At 51.9% G+C, this 22,013-nt stretch overlaps 1 protein-coding gene and 1 long non-coding RNA gene across 4 annotated transcripts in view; one reads left to right on the forward strand and one right to left on the reverse strand.

Annotated features, from left to right (window-relative positions):
• ADCY5 (adenylate cyclase 5) overlaps nt 1-22,013 on the reverse strand; it is a 147,700-nt gene that overhangs the window by 112,783 nt on the left and 12,904 nt on the right. The gene's annotated exons all lie outside the window — the stretch shown is intronic.
• LOC122491523 lies at nt 10,938-20,228 on the forward strand. 3 transcript variants are annotated; one of them, XR_006299375.1, is made up of 3 exons: nt 10,938-12,883; nt 14,340-14,424; nt 17,248-17,450. It is a non-coding gene; the product is annotated as an uncharacterized LOC122491523 (long non-coding RNA). The 3 variants fall into 3 exon arrangements; XR_006299373.1 differs by lacking the exon at nt 17,248-17,450 and adding an exon at nt 19,466-20,228 and having other exon boundaries at nt 10,940-12,883; XR_006299374.1 differs by lacking the exon at nt 17,248-17,450 and adding an exon at nt 18,064-18,191 and having other exon boundaries at nt 10,940-12,883.

Consider the following 22,013-nt stretch of genomic DNA (forward strand, 5'->3'; position numbering starts at 1 on the left):
TTCAGCTCACGTCATGATCTCGCAGTTCGTGAGTTCGAGCCCCGCATCCGGCTTTGTGCTGACAGCTCAGAGCCTGGAGCCTGCTTTGGATTCTGTGTCTCCCTCTCTCTCTGCCCCTCCCCTACTCTCTCTCTCTCTTTCTCTCTCAAAAATGAATAAACTAAAAAAAAAAAAAAAAACACTATAAACTCCTCTCCTAGACCCCTCTCTTCTCAAACATTAGCACCCAACATTGGCCCTTAGGTTTCTCTGGTCACCAACAACATGGGGCTGGACAGACAAAATGTGCTACAGCCATGTGACTGAATATTATTCAGCCATAAAAAGGAATGACATACTAATAAATGCTACAACATGGATGAGCCTCAAAGACATTATGCTGAATAAAAAGAAGCCAGACACAAAAAGACACATATTACATGATTCCATTTATATGAAATATCCAGAATAGAGAAGTCCATAGAGACAGAAAGCAGACTAGGGGTTGCCCAGGGCCTGGGGGGAGGGAAGAATTAGGAATGACTACTACCGGTTTTGAGGTTTGGTGACCAGAAATGTTTGGGACGAGACAGAGGTGGTGGTCGCACAACACTGTAAATGTACTAAATGCTACTGAATTAATGCATGTGGAAATGGCTTTGTGTTATGCAAATTTCACCTCAATTAAAAAAATCAGATTGGATAATCCATCAATGATGTACGGTGGGCGCATAGAAATGTAAGAGGTGGCCTGAGATAGCGCTAAAAGCGCTGGACCCACAGTGACAATTCTAAACACCAATTCAGTCCTCTGTTCTTGGGAAACATTAAGCAAACCATGGAACATCACCTCCATGGGATGTTCTACGGCAGGAGTACAATCATAGTATGCGCCTTCAGCGCCACTGTGAGAATTAGAGGAGATAATGCAGGGACGGCCCACAAGAGACACTCATTTGTACACTCAGCAGGAAAATTAGTATACAAATTGTTAAGTTTAAAAACTCCAACAGACACAAAGTCCTAGCTATACAGGCTACGTTTACACACACACAAACGTAGCCCTGCAGGTATAGGAAAGACCTGGAAAACTAGCTGGTGTTCTAAGCTTATAGAATTTCTTTCTATAAAATGGTCTATACAGACAGTATATAATAAGAGCCCAAGAAGCCAGGTTCTAGTTCCGGCTCTGCCCCTAACCGGCCTGGGAGACTTCGGTGAAATCTCTCGCCAGCTGGATCTCAATTTCCTGGTTTTGAGAATGGCTTAACTGTGACAATGGCCCAGCTGAATCAGACCCACTTGGGCCCTAGTTCCTCCACGTGCCAGGGGCTGTGCGAGGTGCCATGGGGCACCCCCCCCCCCGACCCTCTTAGTGAGAGTGACTCCCAGTCCTCAGGGAGTGTGAACAGCACTATAAACCCAGGAAGAATGAGAAAAAAGAGGACAGATGGCCCAGCACACACAGTTCTCAGTGTGGCCACAGGGGAAGGTGTCTTTAGAGCCAGGGCGTTAAGGCAGGATGTGGCTTTCTCAGGTGGAAAGGACTAGCTCCAGACCACAGACCTGTCCAAGCAGCAAGGCTGGACGAAGGAAGAGGCACCACAAATTCTCACTCGATTGCCTAGCAAGACGGCTCTCAGGGAGGGATCCCCACACCAGTGGCAGCAGTGCCACCTGGGAACTGGCTAGAAGTGCGAATTCTTGGGCCCCATCCCAACCTTCTGATTCAGAAACCCCAGGGGTGGGGCCAGCAAGCCAGAGCACCTGCTTCCTTCACAGAGGCCCCAAAGGAAGAGTATGAAAACTGCCCCTGAAAGAGGCCTTCGGGGACCCACCCTGCCCACCCTCTAGGCCCCAGCTGGCAGAGCTAACAAAGTGTCCTGTGCTCAGAGGGGCTAATCTAGCATGTGGATAGAGATGAACTTTCCCTGTCTTCACCAGCCCACCAGCGCAGGAAAGGCAAACACCTAAAGCGAACAGAGCCTAAATAAATCTGCCTGCTGCTGCTGCTGCTGCCCCAGCTTTTTCCACACCCATTTCCCCTGCCCTGGAACCTGTGCTTCCCAGCCAGTGGCCCCCACCCTGAGGTGCCCAGACAGCAGGAGTCCATGGGGCTGCACCGTACTCTCCCCACACAGCTGGGATCCCATCAGCCCAGCAGGAGGCCCCCATCCACCCCCAGTGCACCCTCCAGCGTTGAATGGATGAAGGAGGGAGGGATGAGGGCTAGAACACAGCTCATCACTCTTAAGCTTGGCAGAGCGATGAGGAGTTTCCTTTCTAGAACTCTCCAGGAAACAGCTCACAAAGACTCCCTCCAGGGAAGCTTTGCCCCTGAGGCAGTTCACCTCCCTTCCTCCTCCTCCTGGAGGGAGCACCCCCATCTCCCAGGTGTCAGGGGATGGCAGGGGCCAATCGCCTGGCCACTCCCTGCACCCAGTCAGTCTGGCTTTGGAATCACACTTCCACCTCTTGCTAGCTTGGGTGACCTTTGAGATTCGGGTTTTCTGGGAAAGCAGGATAGCGATACCCTCCTTAGAGGGCTGCAGTTGAGGATGAAATCAGAGGACATAACACATAAAGTACACATAGGAAGGGCTCAATAACGGAAGCTCTGATACTCAGCATCACTATAACACCCATCCTTTATTCAAACTCCTGCAATGGCCAATCATCGCCCACCGGGTAAAGCCCAAATTCCTTAGCACTAGCCATTCTGGCTCCCACTCATCTCCAAATCAGCAGCAACAGGAAGACGCCCTTGATTCATCAAATATGCCTTCCAACTACCCTCCAACTCCACGACCCTCCCAGTCTATCTGTCAGAAGCTCTCCTTGCCTGCCCTGTGGCCCCCTCTCCAGACTCCCAGCGATCTGCCCAGGCCTCCAGGTGACAAGCACCTGCATTGCAGAAGGCCTGTCGTCCATCATGGGTCCCCTCACAGAGGGCTGAGCAAGTCCAAGAGCAAAACAGATGCTTGGAAAACTGAATGGAATTCTTCCAGGTTCAGAAGAGGAAGCAGAGCCTGAAATCAGCAGAGAGCAAGTGGATGCTGGCTGACCCTCTCCCATTACTGTCCTAGCAGTCAGTCGTGCTTGGGGCCTGGCCTGGGCACTTGGGGCGGGGGGGGGGGGGTGTCACATTCTGAGAGGCTGTGTCCTCAGAGTTCCCAGCCTGAGAGAGAAATCTCCAGAGACAACAGATGCTGACGCAACTCCGAGGGGACAGAGGACAAAGGCCTGAGCTTGGCCCAGGATCTCAGCTCCTGCCTGCTCTCCTTAGCCTGCCTCCCATCCTGGACTGAGACCCATCCTCTAGACATTCTCCAAGCCCTTGCTCCCACAGAGTACGAGCCCAGCACTACAAGCTCAGCCCAGGTCTTAAAAGTGAAGCAGGGCGGGGGTTTTAAATCTGCTCCTGAAGTCACCCTCTGGAGGCCAGGGCAGCCCGGGGACACAGGCCTCCAGGCCTCCAGGCTCTGGCACACACACCTAAGAATGGTGTAACCTAATGGGGCAGCTGGGCTGACATGTCAATACAGGTGAGTGGGTCAATGCAGGGCTTTCTGCCTGTGTTGACTGCACAACAGAGTCCCAGGTGGACAGACTACAGCCTTTATCACCCTTCTCCAAACACAGTCCAGTTCCTGTCCCCACACCCTGTGGGCCCACTTACCAAACCCACCCAAAGAGAATGTCCCACCTTCTGGACCATGCCCTCCTCCTGCAGGCAGAGCTTCAGAACCCCAGGTCCCTGCCCCTGTGTCCAGGAGTTCAGGACATCTGCCTCACCCTCTAGAAGGTGCCAATAAGGCTCCCATTCCCACAAAATCTTCATTCACATAGGGGAGGACCAGAAGAGACAGAAGGAAAGAAGGAGGCTAGCCTTCAGGGAGACTTCTTGACCAAAAGGGGAATGTCATGGCAGGAGAGAAACATCTTCCATCATGGGCCTTACTGGGTCCCAGCCTGGGTGCCCTGTCTTAGTTCAGATTCCTGCCACCAGACTGCTCTTAGAGAAAGCATTCTCCCCACTAGGAAATAGGGGAGATGGGAGAGATAAGAACAGAGCGACAGAGAAAGAATCCAATAGGACTGTCCCCATGTGTCTCCCTCTAGCTCTGAGTAAATGTCAGATAATGCAACCACAACGTCCTCCAAAAGTCCAGGCACTCCTCAAACTGCGATTCCCAAAGGAGCCAGGCCTCATTCTTCGGGTGACACGTTAAGGGTATTAGGACAGCAATTCCAGTGCTGGTGGCGGAGAGTCTAAGAGAAGGTAAAAACAAAATCCCGAGAGGGATGTGCTTGAAGGTTGGTGGGCTCAGTGGGGAGGTCCAGCACAGACGGAATCTGGGCCCCCATGGAGGACAGATTATCAGTTGGTTATCTGTTATGTGGAAGGCTCTGAAAACCACCTCCTCCACACCCCTCATTTCCTATCTCTGCTCTGTGGCTTTCCCATAAGAAAACATCTGGAGAAGTAGCAACATCTGGACCCTTCCTCAGGCTAAAAACAAAACAAAACAAAACAAAACAAAACAAAACAAAACAAAACAAAACGGGCAGTCCTGGTTATTGCTCGTTTGATGAGTGCCCTAAATAGCCCTGTCCATGAACACGCCTGTCACGATGGCCGGGGCCTTCTCTCACAGGGTTATAGACACCCAGCATGGCCCCACAGCCCAGGCTTGGACTTTGCTTCCTGGCTAAATTGAGATTTGTAAGAAGTAACAGAGGCCCTGGAGACATCACCAGCAGTAGAAGCAGTCACAGGCTACACAACACAGGCTCATCCAGGAGACGAAGAGCCTTTCTCTCCTGCTCTGTTTTCCCATTTTCATCTTGGAAATGCTGCTGGTTTGCAGGAGAGGAGCTACAGACCCTGCCAGGCTGTTTGCTTAAGTAGTGTTTTCTTAAGTAGCGACCTTTCTGAAGGTAAGCACTGAGTTTGCCTGAAACACGAAACACTTCCCCGAACCCTAATCTCAGGCAGGCAGGAGCACTTCCCGTCCCTGACGAGATCTCTGAGCTCTGAGCTCAGGCCCATGGGTGGGCTGGGGCCCAAGGAAGGATGTCCATTTCTGGGAGGCCTCTGATCTCAGCCTGAGGAGGGAGGGAGATGTTCCCTCCCAGACAGAATTTCTGGAGTTGAACCATAGAAAAATGCACTTGGGGAGGGCCTCCCCTGAGAAACCTGAGGCCTGAAGTGGGTTCAGACCTGCAGCATATCCACCACACCCCACCCACATCCTAAACCAGTGTGGCTTTCACCAGAGGGGACAAGTGATTACACAGCCTCCAGAGACTCGGGGCAGCAGGGCCACCACAGGAAGCTGATCTGCCTGACCTTACTGTCAGTCTAACCCAAATCCCTCTGGCTGCAACTTGAGGCATTTCATGTTCTATCTTCAGAAAAGACAAAGAGAGGCAGTGGTTCACTTTCCCTTTGATTTGTTCAACAAGCATTTATTGAACCTGATGGCACTGAGTCCAAGACACAAAAGCCCCGGTGTCTGCCTTGAAGGAGTATACAGCAGCAAAGATTGAGGGGGACCAAGTACGGGGCAGGGTTGTGCCGTGAACAGAGCAATGCCTGGGAGTCATGTTCCAGTCTCACTGTGGACTGGGTGCCCCTGGGCAGGTCACTTCACCTCTGTGCACTTAGCCTCATTCTCAGAGATAAGGGAGTGACCTCAAAGGTGCCTGCCAGCTCCAATTCAAATAAAATGAAACTCAGGGGGGAAAGGAGAGAGGGATTGAAAAGGTGGTCTAGGTAGTATGTTGTGAGCTAAAGGCATATAAACTACTGGGGGACAGGGGCACCTGGGCGGCTCAGTCAGTTAAGCATCTGACTTCGGCTTAGGTCATGATCTCACAGTTTGTGAGTTCGAGCCCCGCATTGGTGCTTGCTGACAGCTCAGAGCCTGGAGCCTGTTTCGGATTGTGTCTCCCTCTCTCTCTGCTCCTCCCCTGCTCAGGCTCTGTCTCTCTCTCTCTCTCTCTCTCTCTCTCAAAAATAAATAAACATTAAAAAAATTTAAACTACTGGGGGACCTACCTAGATGGGTGAGTGAAGAATGACTTTGTGGGGACACTGAATCTTCAAAGGCTTGTACCATATCTCATCTATCCCCAGCCCTCTCCACTCCGCACAGATCTCACCCACTAGCTGGTGCCTCACCCCAGCCCCACCTCCACACTTACTGTGCAACTGCGTAAAATCTTCTTAACTTCTCTGAGCCTCATTTTTCTAATCTGTAAAATGAGGATGACAATAAATACATCATTGACATCCCAATGAAATAATATGGGAAATGCTCCTCAGAAACTGTACCAACAATGATTTGTTTTGTCAATGTTCCCTGTGTCCAGAAGTGATGCCAGGGGGACACGGGAGCTCCAAGTCAGGAGAGAGAAAAGGCGACATTTCTGAGTACCGGTTCTGAGCTAGGTGCTTGGCCTGACAACTCCTCTTTAAAGCCACCCTTCTGAGGACTTACAGATGAGGAAGCTGAGGTTCTGTGGAGCTAAGTGACCCTGCCTGCAGGCGCACAGGCAGTCAAGGCAGGAAGCAGGATTTGGGTGTAAGGCTGTCTAACTCCAAAGCTACTGCTACATCAGCCTCTAGGACCCCCCAGAGAGAAGAGCCCAGAGGTGAGCCACAGCAGGGACTGAAGCCCCTTCTAGTGACTGGGGAGGAGACCCACGGGTTCCGCCACAGTCCCCACTGGCCCTGGGGTCTGACAGGAACTGTTTATTCTAGACTGATATTTTCTGTAAACATGGCTTAGTGTGCCAAGAGAGCGAGAAATTCATTTGTTAGAGAGGAATGAGACAGAATCATTACGCTTCCCGTGGCTCAGCTGGGGACGGGGAGACAGCATGGAACCACACTTGGACAGAGCCTGAGCCAGCCTCCCCACCACCACCCCCCCACCCGGCCCCACCCCAGCCGAGCACACCTCCATGCCAGATGCCAGTGCACCTGTAGTCTTGTGGTCATGGTCACAGCACTTCTCATCAGAACCCTGGGGAGGTCTTCATGGTGCAAGATAAAATGACCCAGATTCTTTCCAAGCTGGGCCATTTGTCCTCCCGGGGGTGACAGCGGCCCCTGGGAGGACTAATGAGCCACTCTTCAGCGTCTGGGGGACCATTTAGAAAATGATTACTTTTCCTGCGACCAGGGAGAGGGGGCAGCATGTCCCACAGAGCCTTCGTGGCTTTAGGGAGGAGCTCCAACCAGGGAGAATGCAGTTTAATTACAAAACCCAAGCCTCCGGGTATAACCTGGTGCACCTTCTTACTACACCGATCTTCTTTTTAAGCGCTCCTTTATTTTACCTTAACACCATACCCTTGGGAAGAAATCACAGTGAAGAAACAGCATCGAGGGCATTAGTGACTGACCCAGGAGGGCACAGAGGCAGAGGTCAAGTTCAGGTGCAGGTCTCTTCTTTTTTTCCAAAATACATACTCAGTATATAGAAAGAAACTGACACGATGGCTGGAATTTGCTTTAACATACTTCAGCAAAGGCGGGGCGGGGGGGAGGATAAATAAAATAAATGTGGTAAAAACCATGACAGTTGCTGCATAAATGATGGGTATGTATATGGGAGTTCACTATCCCCTCTACTTTGAAATGTTGCATATTAAAAAAATCTAAGACGAAGGACCCACCCAGGGGCAGGGAGGTATAATGCAGAAACTACATGAGGTGTGCAGGGAGGGTACTGGGAAAGGGAGACGGAGGGACAAGAGGAAAGAAGAGATGGTGCAGGAGGGGCTGTCAGGGATGACGACGTCCCACGGGGGGTGGCATTCTCCTCCAGGACCTGCTATCTTGATGGACAGGTCACCCTCACCCCAACAGCTCTCTTTCTGAGATTTCATTCTTCAGGACTCATTTCCAGACTCTTCCCTAGAAGGGGCTAATGGCATGAATCTCCTTTTCTGGAACTTTTATTTATTTTTAAAGTTTATTTATTTTGAGAGAGAGAGAGTGTGTGTGTGTGTGTGTGTGAGAGAGTGTGCACATGCACATGCCTGCTCCAGTGGAGAGGGGGAGGGAGAGAGGGAGAGAGAGAATCCCAAGCAGGCTCTGTGCTCAGCACGGATCCCAGCATGAGGCTCAGACCCAAGCTAAAGTCAAGAGTCGGACGCTCGACTGACTGAGCCACCCAGGCGTCCCTCTTTCTCTGGAACTTTCAGAACTAGAACATTTTGTCCAATTGAGTTGGGGAAGACACCAGGCTGCCCCGCAGAGGGACAGCCTCACAGACCTCCCAAAGGCCTTCCCTGGCCCTGACCTGACGGGAGAGGAAGAAGCTCTAAGGTACAAGGGACACTCGGACTCTGACCCTCATCTGAGGTAAATGATGGAATGTGACAATTTGTTCACAGAAATTTGTAGAGACTTCAAGATTTTGAGCAAATTTCCTACAAGACAAGACTTTCACACCACAGAGAGGGCACCCTGATACTGGGGAAGATACAAACCTACAGCTGTTATTCGCAAACCCTCTATGTTATGGACTGAACATATCCTCCAAAATTGCTGGGCTAAAGCCCTAACCCCAGTGTGACTATATTTGGAGATGGGATCTTGGGAGGTAACTGAGATTAAAGGAGGTCACAAGGCGGGGTGCCTGGGTGGCTCAGTCGGTTAAGCATCTGGCTCTTGATTTTGGCTCAGATCATGATCTCACGGTTCGTGGGACAGAGCCCTGCACTGGGCTCTGAGCTAACAGTGCAGAGCCTGCATGGGATTCTCTCTCTCAATCTCTCTCTCTCTCTCTCTCTCTCTCTCTCTCTCTCTCTCTCTGCCCCTCCCACTTGTGCTCTCTCTCTCTCAAATAAATAAATAAATAAACATTAAAAAGTTAGAGGAGGTCATAGGGTGGGGCCCTCATCCAGTAAGGGCTGGTATTCTAAGTAGAGGAAGAGACACCAGAGTCTTCTCTCTCTCTCTCTCTCTCTCTCTCTCTCCCTCTCAAAAGCTCATGCGCAGAGAAAAGGCCATGTGAGAACCCAGCAAGAAGGCAGCCGTCTGCTAGCCAGGAAGGCAGTTCTCACCAGAAATTGCATCTGCTGGCACCTTGATCTTGGACTTCCAGCCGCTAGAACTGTGACAAAATAGATGTCTGTTGTTTAAACCACCAAGTCTGTGGTATTTTGTTACGGCAGCCCAAACTGACTAATCCTTCCCCTCAGAGAGAGGAGAGCCAAGAGTGCACTGCAGCTCTGTCTGACCCAGTAAGTAGACATGTCTGCCTCAAGCACCTCTGACTGCCTAGCATCCCCAAAGGTACAGGGTTCCTCCCCCTTCCTCACCCCACACATGCCTTGACCTCCTTGCAGGAGGCAACAAAAGTGCACAGAGTTAGCATGTCCAGGGAAGAAAAGGAATCGTTACCAGTGAGAGGCCCCCACCCTCTCCTCCTCCGCCCCCTTCCTGGGCTCCTCAACAAGGCAGTGATGGAAACAATCGCCCCATGGCCAAAGCCGGTGAGCCCTCCTCTCTCACAGGCCCTTGACAGCCAGCCCCCCAGAGAGGACACTTCCTTAAGCCCTTGCACCTGCCACTCCCCAACTGAATAAATATTTGCATGTGCTAGACACTGTACTTCTTTTTATTCAGGTGACAAATTTTTGTTAATGTCCACTTGGCTGAGTGGCAGGGATAGACATGTAGCTCCTGACTTTGAAGAGGCCGGAAACCCACACATAGGAAAGAGGACAGTATCTCCATTCAGAAGACAGGTCTAAATCCCAATCCCTTAAGAAAGGGCTAAACCAGCCCTGACTAGCCCCGTGACTTTGGGTGGTCACCTCGCCTGCCTGGGCATCCATTCATGCCACTAAAAATAAGAATTGGCTATGGCAGCTAACGTTCTTGCAACCTCTGACATTTCAGAAACCTACATAGTGAAGCACAGAAAACGATCTAAATGAAGTCTTGCCAGGTAAGACAGCTTGAGAGGCCAGAAATGTGCTGGATAAAGACCCAGAGTGGTTCTCCAGCACAGGAAGACCCTGGACCCAGCCATGGCTACCAACTCTTTTGTGGGCAAGGACACAGCCACTGCAGGAATCAGAGCAGACTCATCTCCCTTGGGAGCCCTGGCCACGGCACCCCTTGGCAGGTCTGAGCTACAAAGCACCCGGGGCCCCAGGAGCTGAGACCCACCCTGGCCGCTCGTCCTGAGACGGCAAATGGCACATGTTCACCCAAGGATCCCATGTCACCACCATCCCAGGTTCCCCGGAGAGGGCTCTGCATCTCCCTAGCCCCATGATGATTCCTCTCATCACATCAGAGGCTCCAGTTCTGACCCCAAGCACACCGGCCCCTTCCCTCCACATGCCACAAGCCAGGGAGCCACGGCCCACCCACCTCCCTTTGAATGGCAGCACTATTCCTTTACCCTGGCTCATCTTCCATGCCTCCTCTTCCTCGCTTGCCAAATCTTCAATTGCCCAGAGAAATGTGTCTCCCTTCACCCTTTCTTCCCACTTCCACTGTGCTCCCCACTCGCCTCCCAGACCTGCTTCAGCCTCTTTCCAGGGCTGCATTCTCCCCAAACCACAAACTCTCCCTGTCCAACTCCCCTCTAAAGTACAGCCTGAACCATGCACTCTTGCCCTCAAAAGATCTCCTCTTACAGCGATATTACACAGACCTCCACCGCCAGCATCTGAGGCCGTAATGGGTTACATTTTCTGCCTTCTCTCCCACCTGCCCCAGGGAGGACTCTGCACTTGGATCACCAGGAAGACTCCGTGTGCCCAGACACACCCTGCACACTCCTGCTTCCAGGACTTTGCTTCTGCATTTCCCCCGGCAGCAATGTCGGGGCTCCAGAGCCGCCTTCATGAAGGCCCCATGGGCTCACCCCGCCCCGACATCCCCAACTTTTCCTCCTCCCCAGACCCTCTCCCCACTCCTGACTCTCAACCTGCACTTCTCCATGCTCCTTTATCTTATTCTCCTTAGATTTGTGTGCTTGCCTTACACACTACCCACCCCTCCATCCTGCACAAATGACAAGCTCCCAGTGATAAGGCCAGCACCTTCCTCATCGCTGGATCCCCACACCCTGCAGACAGAGGCACTTAAGACCTATCTGTTCCCTCAAGTGACACTGAACAACCCGTTCTCTGAAGGGAGAAGACAGGGGCGGGCTGCCAAGGTGGGCCGTGGAGGGCCTTGGCGCTGGCTGCTGCATCGGAAGCCAGCATCACCCACTCCGGGGACAGGTCTCCTCTGTCCAGTGCAGCTTGATTGTACGTTTATGAGTCATGGTCACGAGGCCCACAGCAGCTTAATGAGGGACATTCTTTATACACACACTCACACACACGCACAGACATACAGATACATCCCAGACAGGCAAGCCATTTCCCGCCTAGAGAACAGATTTAAGTCTCTAGGAGACAGGCGGGGAGAGGGGCAGAGATGTTCAGGCCCAAATCTTACCTTGGCTTGCCCTCTCTGGGGATTTATGACCTCCCTTCTCCATTTCCTCCTGCCTGGAGCAGGGGTGAGGTGGGGAGTGCTCTAAGAAGCAGAGGAGAGAGGCAGGAAGACAGGGTGGGAAGTGAGGGGTGGGCTATTTGTGTCTCAGGCCCTACAAATGTTTCCAACTCTGTTCACCTGCAGGCCAAGAGCCTGGGCCATCTGACACAGATTCCAGGTACTAGAGGCCAGCCAAACCTGTCTTCTCAGTGCCAACCCCATTCTTCTCCCCTGAGGGTGGCAGGTAGCTCAGGGTGGCAGTGGGGGTCAATGGGCCATACCCTCCTCAGATCCTGCATTCGTTTCCTGGGGCTCTGCTCTAACAAAGCACCACAAACCGAAGGCTCAACAACAGAAATTATTGTCTCATAGTCCTGAGCCCAGAAGTCCAAAATCAAGGTGTCAGCCCAGGGTTCCTCTGGACTATGAGGGAGAATCTCTTCCAGGCCTCCCTCCTAGCTTCAGGTAACCGTGGCATTCCTGGGCTTGTAGATGGCATTTTCTGTGTCTTCAGGCCATCTTCCTCCAATGAATGTCTATCTCTTGGTCCAAATTTCCCCCCCTTTTTTTTTATAAGGAAACCAGTCATATTGGGTTAGTGTCCTTCCTAATGGCTTCATCTAACTTGACCTTATTTCCAAATGAGGTCATAGGTACTGAGTTAGAACTTCAGCATCTTTTTGGAAAATACAACTCAACATATAACAGAACCCACAGGTGGGAGCTGTTGAAGGTATTTTATTGTCCCTACCAAAATAATAATAACTATAAAAGAACTGACCCTCATGGGCTTACCATGTGCCACATACTATCATTAGCATGGATAACACCGCTATGAAGTTACTTTTATTATTTCTCCTTTCTGATGAGAAAGCTGAGGCTCTGAGAGGTTAAGGAACTTACCCAAGATCTTACAGCTGATGCATGACAAAGCCAGAATTACAACCTAGGCAGTCCTTAGCTACTGCACTACAATAATCATATCCTGTGATGTGAGCATGTCACTATGACACCGACTCCTAAATCCAGGGCCTGGGTGTGGTCCACACTGGCCATTGGCCTGAACTATGGAAAGAGTTCCCACTGGCCAACTGCCCCCTGCTCTCAGACTCAAACTGCCACCCAAGAGTGGGCACAAGTCTACAGTGGGCGATGTCTTGGTAGGGGGCGTTCTGAGTGGGCAAGTGGAGAGCAGCGGGCAGGGGGTGCACAGGACAGATGGAGCCTGCTGAGTCCCTTTGTGGGACCTCCTTACCTACTCTGGGATGAGCACAAAATCATACCACATCAAACCCAACTGCTATGCTATCGTGGAAGAGACTTACTGATTTGTCCAGAGGCTTTGTATTTAATGGGGGAAGACTGTGTGAGGGAGATGTGAGTATGAAAAACCTGAAAGCCGTTGCCTTCAAGCCCCATGGCCACCCCTCGTGCACTAACCACAGCTCTGGCCTGGAGCCAGGCCCTCAAATGTTGGCCTTCTCCATAATTACATGTGCTTGTTGGTGTTGTTGCTGTTATTATTACTGTTGTAGTAATCATATTACTCGATGTTTCTTCCCTGGCCACTCCAGAGACAGCACAGACATTAGCTCATAATAATGCAGTCTTGCCTGGGAGGCAGAACTGTGTGCAGGCACGGGGACTGCCAGCTTCCTCCTGGGCAGAAAGGGGCCCTCAAAGGGTTCTGCTCAGCTCCTAATATGGCCACACTTTCTCCCCTTCTCTCAGCAAAGTGGCACCAAAGCTGAGACAAGATTTAGATGAGTAGCTAAAGCAGCCGGAAGTTAAAACACACAAGACCAGGAAAAAACATTTAATTGACTGAACTCCTCCTCTCGGCCTATCCATGGCATTTCCATGACCAGCGGGGAAGGTCAGAGTGCTTTACACAGATTAGTGCACAAATCCTGAGCCACGGCTGTGGAGTAGATAGCAACAGCCCCATGTGATCAGATGCGGACCCTGAGGGTCAGGCATTGTGGTCACTCTTCCAAAGTAACTTGTATACAGGTAGGTGGCAGAGGTGGGTTTCAAATCCAGAGCTGCCTGTCTGTAAAGCCCAAGCACCTGCCATTAAGCCACACAGCAACAGAGTCATAACTACAGGCCAAGGGCAGTGAGCTCAGCTCATGATTGGGGGAGCTGCAAACCCCCCTCTCCTGTAGCCCCTACCAGGACGACCAGACCATATGACAATCGTTTCCCTGCCAGACCCTCCGGCAGCAAGCTTGAACCCCTTCTCAATGAGTGCCCCCTCATGCTACTGAGAGCCCTTAGAAGCCATCGTACTCCAGAAGAGTCCAAGGGCTGTGGCCATTCTAGGAGAGAGACAAGCAAATAAATTAATGAGACAGTCCCTTCTCAAGTAGGGGAGAAAGATACAGACACACATAGATCACAGTATGACAAGAGCCTGGCATAATCTGGATGCACAGAGCAGAGAGGACCTCCCAAATGTCCCTCCTGAGGAGAAGCACCAGGGTTGAGTTTGAGGACACGGAGAGGACAGTTACCAGGGCTGCCCCAGCCTTGGGCTCAGGAGTAGATCATGTGAGGCAGCAGCTCAAGAGGGCACTTAGTCTTGCCCACCAGAGGCACCAGGCCAGCCCCCTTCCTGACTGCCCACCCATCCCACACCTGCACCTACCTCCCTCACTCACACCCTGAGCTTAGCACAAACACTTAGTGCTCAATTGCTATCATACTTGTGAAATCCTGGCCACCCCCTACCCTGCCTGTAAAACCCATCCCTACCCCACCACCGAGGAGAAAGAAAAGCGGAGGGAAGCTTCTGTAAGGGGATGTAATTCTTGGCTCTGACTTCCTACAGAAAGGTGAGAAATTTCTCCTCGTCCAGCATCCCTGGCTACAGCTGTGGAGCCTCCAGCATTCCATCCTCTTTCCAGATTTTCCAGGTACTAAGGACTGGGTACCTTTGTGTCCCACAACCAGAAACTGGGTCCTGAAGTGGGGAAGAAGAAGTCTGATTCCATCCTCAGGGAGCTCCCAGTCTGATGGGGATGCTAACATCTCCTGTCCTCAGGGAGTTCCCAATCTGGCGGGGACAGACTCAGCCCCTGACCTCAGGGAGCTTCTAGTCTGATAGGAGATGCATGGTCATTGTCCTCAGGAGCTCCTAGTCTTGATGGGGGAGATGCAGCCCGTGCCCTCAGCTCCCAGTCTGATGGAAGGGGCAAGCCCCCTGCTCTTAGGGAGTTCCCTGATGCCATCCTGAGAAGGGCTGGCACTGGGTCCCAAGGCAGAAAATCCCCCAGCTGGCAGTCTCTCTGCAGTAAGTATCCAGTCTCAGGAAGGCAGTGTCTTCTTGAGGCAGAGAAGGGCCCAGGGGAATGAGGAAATTAGATGCCACATGCCCTACGAAGGGAAGGGTGGGGCTGGCCAGCTGGGTGGGAGAAAACAGGGAGCTAGCCCAGGACTCGGGCCTGGTCACCATCACTTATGGGTCCTGATGTCCTCACTCCCTGCTGTGGCAGGAACGTCATTCCCATTTCTCACAAGTATAAGCCAAGGCCCAGGACAAGGCCCAGACAGCCTCAGGCAGAAGGTCCCTGCTGTTCATTCTGTTCTCCCCCTGGCTCCCCCGGAGCCATGGAGGGAAACATGGCTGGGGCCCCAGGCTCAGAGCAGATAGGCTGGTCCCGAAACAAAGAGACTGGAAGCAAGGGTGGGGATTATTGCATGGTGCTCTAGGTGCCCTTGTACCACAGGCAGTGCCCTGCACCTAGGACAGTCTTACAGGTCTGTGTGGTTTGGGGCTCCGTTCTGCTGCTAGCAACCTGCTGTCAGAGGAATCAAATGGTAGACACCTGTGTGCACACCACCCCTCAATTCCAGCCTGTTCCTTCTGATGCACTTTGTTATCAGGTGGTAGGCCTGAGGACTGTTCATCTCACCAGCACAGCCCAGCATCGTCCCCACCAGGCCGCAAGCTCTCTGAAGGCAGGTGCCAAGTTTCCCTCCTCTGGAAGTTGGGGGCTTGGTGGAGCTGGACAGAGAAGTCCTAGCAAGGGGGCCCTTAGTCCTCCCAGGCCCCCTGCTTATCTCTCTGGAAAGATGGTTCAGGCAAGACCCACAGTCTTCTCCCACATGAGCCCTTCCTGGGACTGAACACCCCTGAAGGCGAGAGAAAAGGAACAGAGATGCTTTGGTGGGTGGAAGGCATTTCTGGGGAATGATGAGCTTAGGGAGGCCCCTGCCTCCCATCAGCCCTTCCTCTACCCCAACCCAGCGACCATCCTTTTGATCCTTTCCCCCTTCTGCACACCATGTTCCACCTGGTGGGTGCAGGTTAGCTTTTCCAGTGGGCTCTGGGTTGGAGGGCATGTGTACGTGCACGCACATGCATGTCTGTGTGTGTGTGCCCGTCTGTCCTGGGGAGCAATAATAGTTAATAAATAAGTGAATGGCAAAAATAGCCTCAAAGGAGCTGACAGGCAGAAGGCCAGAGCAGCCGGGCATGGGGCCAGCACCCTGAAATGCCAAATGTTAATTTAGCCAAAAAGAAAAAAGGTCCATTTCAAGACCGCCTCCATTAGCCAGGGTCAGGGTCTGTTGTGGTTTCTGGTGCTGGCACAGCCCCTCCCCAGGCATCCTGAGTGCAGCCCAGGCACAGGGGGCCCCTTGCACAGTGTTAGGGTAGCAGGACTGGAGGGAAGGGGCCCAGTCTGGGGCACACGAGTCTATGAACAGGCAGGAAGCCGGCAGGCCACTTCCCAGCAGTCCTCCAACAGTCCACCCAGCTGGCCAGCCCTGCGTACCCCCCCTCTGCCCCCCCTGCAAGGTCTAACCAGCTGGGGGAATGTTCTGGACTTCATCACCAATCTCTTGCCCAGGCCTGGGCCCTACCCCACCTGGACACTCACTTAGGGGCAAGGGATGTGATTCAATGTCCTGGCTGTCACTCGCCCTCAGGCCAGATCCCTCGAGTGTCTCATTTGGCTTCTCTCAGGCCTTCTCCCCAACAGTCCTCACCAACCCAGAGCACTCTCCATGCTGAGGCCTCTGCTGGCCCGTGGGCGGTTTTGTTGTCCTTTGCTGCATGAGTACATGTCTTAATGAAGTTACAGAAAGAAGCACATCTGGGAGAAGCAGATGTGTGTCCCTCTCTTCCCCAGTGGCTTCTACTCTTTAAAAACCACTCTCAGTTTATTTACCGGCCTCTCTAGAACAGTCCTCAGAGAGATGCGAGTCACAGTCCTGACCTCCTTGCAGCCTCCCTCAGCTACAGTCACCTCTGAATTCAGGGGGACCTGGCTCTGCCCACGCCCCAGTTCACACTCACCCAGGAAGTCCTGTGCCAGCTCCCAGGCTGGTCTCAGTCAGTTCTGGAGGCTGCCTTGCTCCTAGTGGGTCTGCACTAGGCATTTGGTAGCCACCAGACAGAATAAGGATGGGGCAAGGGTGCGATAAAAACCAGGACCCAGGGCCTAGCCCTTCCTCCACTTAGCCTTCCTTTTGGAGGTAACGCAATTTTCTTCTACCCTGTGTACTACCATCCAAACACACAGGCATGTGGCAGAAACACTGGGCTCTCCTGTAATGTGTGGGAATTTACAAGTGCAAACGATACGCAGCCAGGACAGACCACAGATCATTCGTTCAGGGCATTTTCCTTGGCAGTCCCTGTGCAAAGTGCTTTGTATATATCATCACATACAGTGTTCAACACAACCCTCAGGGGTAACCATTCTTACTATATTCCATCTTCTGCAAAACAGGCTCAGAAAGAGGAGAAACCTGCTAAGGAGACACAGCTGGGGCACGGCAGAGTTGGGATTTGAACAGTGGAGGCATAGGACACACAGTCGTGAGCATGACAAGGCCCCGCCTCAGGAACTGGACACTCTCAGCGGGCGGGGAGAGGCAGGCAATGAACAAGGAGGTTCACTCTGCACTCTGTCAGGTGGCCTCTGAGAAAGAACAGTAGGTGGAAGGTGGCATATAGGGCCTGCGAAGCACCAGGAGCTCTGCTGGGGGTCCGGGTGGCCAGGATACCGGGCCCCAGAGAAGAGTAAAGTTCTCTGAGGCATGAGGTCTCTGGGCACCTGACAGGGCTGGCTGGGAGCTTTAGAGGGAGGAGAGGCTAGGAGGTTGAATGTTTGGGTACCTAACATCCGGATAAAGGCTGAGCCCTAGGGATTTGAAGGGAAGAGACTGACATGGGATATTTAAAGCCCAAGAAAAGGTAAAGAGGAGGGCCCCTGGGATCCATCCCAGGTCTCCCCTGGAAGGAGGTGATATCTCATTCCCCAGAGACTAGAGAACTGGTGTCCTGGGTAGAGAGCATGAGGGAACCAGTTTGGCACCACTGGTAACCAAGGCAAGAAGAAACTAATAGGTAAATGCCCAGATGCTGCCTGTGACCCTCCCCATCTTGTCTGAAGGCCCTGACCCTCAGCTACCCCCTGTCTTCAGTCTCACGGACATGACAGGGCGGCAGGGTCCCCACTCACCTCCCACTCGTCCTCTCCCTGTAGGCGCTTCCCTTCAGCTCCATACACCAACATTAACACCACCTTTCTTAACACACACAGGGCCACATCCACTTCCTCTCCTGCATGTGAACCTTCCAGGGATCCCCACTGCCTCAAGAAAAAAAAAAAAAAAACAACTTGGCCCAGAAGTCTATATTCTTCCCAACCTAGTCCCACCTAATAGCCAGCCTCCCCTCTGCTGCAAGCATTCCCCATTCCCACCAGGAAGAAGCTGGCATGCACCGTCTCTGCTGCTAAAACTGCTGGCGCCCTACTGGGCCCTTGGGGGTGTGAGTTCCTGACCGTCTTCCTGGACTTGACAAGTAAGAGCCCAGACTTGGGACCAGGTTGCCGTGTTCATCGGTTCAGCCTGGTCTAACCTATATCTCAATGTGCCCATCTGCAAAATGGGCGGAACAACGTCAGCGCTTATGTCGTAGTGCTGCTGTGGGGATTAAGTGAGTTAACACAACTCAAGTGCTTAGAAAGAGCCTGGTGCTCCAGACACGCTATTTACAGGTCTCCTCTCAGAGGCAGGGTCTGCGGCTTACTCATCCTGGTTCCCAGGGCCTAACACATGGGAGATACTTGCTGAACGGTCCCACAAACATCTAACACCAGAACCCAGGCAAAGAGAGAGGTGACAATGACAAAAATAAAGACAAGTTATGGATGATGATGAATTTTGGTTTAGGACATGCTGAGTTCAAGGAGGTGGAAGGAGACTGACCAGGGGGACTGGCAGACAGGGACCCGTGACAGAGGGTAAAGCAGGAAAGAAATGTCTGAGAACTGTACACTATTTGCTGAGTGACTTTTAGTCCCCCCACCCAGGGCTGTATCATTTCTTTGTCCCCAGAGTCACCAAATTACTTTAACAGCAGAGAGAACTACCTTCCTCCAAGACCACCCGAGGGATGGGGCTGGCTAAGGTGGGGGGAACAAGTGGGAGACGGCAGGATGGCATGCTCTACCTGTGTGTGGCCAGCCTGGTAGCTTCTCAGCTCCTGGGAAACCCAAGGCTCCCAGCCTCTGCACTCTACTGGGAAGAGCATGACCCACCCCACCCCACAACCACACCAGCACCCAACTCCTATGGGTTCTCCCAAGCTCACATGCTCGCAGCCACTGTCCTGCTCCCTCCAGGCACAAGCTGTGCCTATTAGGCTAATGACAAGGGTGTGGGGGGTGGAGACCCAGTGGAAGTCTCAGAGTTGGCAGATCTCCATCGCCTGTGGTAAATGAGTAAGCGCCCCCCACCCCCATCATTCCAGGGCCAGCCTGGTGTGGGGAGGGGGCCGTCATAGCACAGGGGCCACATACTCTCTTCCTGTCCACAGTGGAACCTAAAGAGGACCTTAGGGGAAGTGGGGTGGGGCAGTCCACATCTTTTTGTTCCCTTAAGAGAAACCAGGTCTGTTCTTTAAATCTGGATTTAAGGTGATTTCCCTTTTACTTCCAGGAGAAGATACCAAGCAAAGGTAATGAAAGAAAAAAAAAAAAAAAAGACTGCAGGAGAATGCAGGCTGGAACCTGTCCTACAGAGGTAGACACAGCCTCACCTGGATGCCATTGCTTCTCCCAAGGAGAAGCCAAGAGCAGTCACCCCCATAAGCTGTCACCAGCCCCCTCCACCCCAGGATCAAAGCAGAGAATGACACCACTTCAGACCCAGCAGGAGTTCCCCATAGAGAACTGTTTGCCAGTGAAATCTCCCCAGAGGCCTCAGAGGGAGAGGGTTTAAACCCATCCTGCAGAAGGCAGGTGGGAAATAGGCAGGGGCAACAGCACCCCACATGGGGAAGATCTCATATGGTGACTAACTGGCTTTTCTAGGCCATTGTCACCAATGCCGGAGAAATATTCCACTTTAAAAATAAATGTAAAGCAAAATCCAAAATTAACTCTCCCCAGATAACCCCTTTCCAAAAAAGACCACATCGTAATCCACATGTGGCCATTCGCATACAGTTTAACCCAAGGACATCTCTCTGTCCTGGATTGGGATACTTCCCAGGCCTCCACCCCACACATCTGGCACTTTGCAATCTTCTCAGTCCTCCCATGGACCCCAATTTCATGTCTTTCTCTAGGTGCCCCCAGGGCACGAGGGCTGCCACAGAATCCTTGTGCTTCTCACCCCAATCTAAAGGTGCTCGAAAACAAGTAACTTCAAGGTGTCCTTGCCACACCGACTGATAACAATAAATGCATACAGGGAGTCACTAGCGATATCATTCCTTGCTTTTCACGAACTTAAGAGTCAAAGAAAAAGTAACAGTAGTTAACAGAGCTGGACTAACATTGCTATTTACCTGCTGTGTAACTTGGAGCAAATTCATTCATTCACCCACCTAACAAATATTTATTGAGCACCTACTACTGACACTGTTCTCATTTACATTCTAGTTGGAGGGACTCAAAAATGATAATAAACACTGCTGAGGGTGTTAAGGCCGCATGTTGGCACAATTTCCACCCATTCAGAAGGGAATTACCAGGTACAAAGAGAGAAAAGAGTTAATACCCATCAAAAGGCACTTGTTTGTAGCAAGCAGGTCCGCAGATGTTGAGTGAGATTCACTGCCCTGCTAAGATGGCTCAGTCGAGCACATGGAGTAGTAATCATCATCTAAAATATTCTTGCAGTTATTCTAGCACTGTGCTAAGCCATTTATCGAGCCGTGTTTGGGGCTAATTGCTGGTGATAAGAGCAACATAAATATACCGAGCCACAGCCTTGCCTGACAAGATTTTATATACCAACCACCAACCAAGTTCTCTTCCCATTACACGCCTGCAATAATTTTTAGTGGCCATCACTCTTTACTGAATCACCACAATAAACCCTTTCGATATAAACAACTCGCCTTTCAATATAGCCATAAATCAGACTCAGTGTCATCCCCATGATCCCTGTGCTGATGGAGGGAGACTCAGGGCAGTAGTTCTGAGCCCTGGAGCATGTCAGACGCACCAGGAGGATTACAAGATGCGGATGCCCTGCACCGACCCCCCCCCCCGCCCACCCTCCCTTCCCCCAGATAAGCCTGGATACCAGAGTTATGTAAAAAGTCCTAGATGTGTCTTCACTTCCCACATATTAAGCTCTGTTGGGTTACTTGAGGTTAACCCACCCAGAGAGCTGAAGTCTTAGCCCTGGGAGTTTGAGGTGAAACAAGGAGCTGACACACGCACTGTAATGCACGGCAACCAGCTATAAGAAGTTTACAACGTGTTACGGGAACTGCTATTTCATGGGACTGCTCTCAAAGGAATGAAGAATAATTTTTGGAATTTGTGTAGTTATCCATGCCCATATTTATTACCCTTACAGTTATACTTGCTTCCTGGTGAGTCTCTGGGGTCTTCCCCACACGTTACAGCTGGAAAGGAAGAGTGAGGAAGGCTCAGGAAGCAGGAAAAGACACCAGAGGAAAGATAAGAAGAAGACACGGGATCAAGGATGGGGTCAGGGGGCAAATGGGTGCAGGGGCCCCACCTGACATCACCAGAGAGACCAGTGGGAAATCCAAGAGAGGGAAGAGGCTACAGATGAAAAGCAGTGTTTCCTAAGGCCACGACCGCAGGCACATGGTCCCCTGCCAGTGGAGGACAAGCCCGTCCCGATCCAGGGAGAGAGCACCATGAAGGACTCCTCTTGGCCAAGTCAGAAATCCCTGTGGGACCTGAGAATGGGAACTGTCTGCCTTCTTCCCACGATGCTGGGCAAGTAGGAATCGGAAAGTCAATAGCAGTCAGTAAGTATTCAGGTATTAAAACAGACCCCTGCCTTCAGAAAGCTGACTGTCAAGTAGAAAGATAGGCGAACACGCCCAGACACATTGCAAACCAGCATAAGTGTTATAGAGAAAAAGAAGAGGATGCTTCTAATTTAGATTCACAGGGTCCAGTGTTGCAAAGGCAGGGCCCCTGGAGGGGCACAAGCCTGCCCTGCTCACTGGGGTTCAGCTCTGGCACCGCTCCTTTGGCAGCCTCCTCAGCTGAGA

Source organism: Prionailurus bengalensis, chromosome C2, assembly GCF_016509475.1.
Source record: "Prionailurus bengalensis isolate Pbe53 chromosome C2, Fcat_Pben_1.1_paternal_pri, whole genome shotgun sequence".
NCBI classification, from domain to species: domain Eukaryota; kingdom Metazoa; phylum Chordata; class Mammalia; order Carnivora; family Felidae; genus Prionailurus; species Prionailurus bengalensis.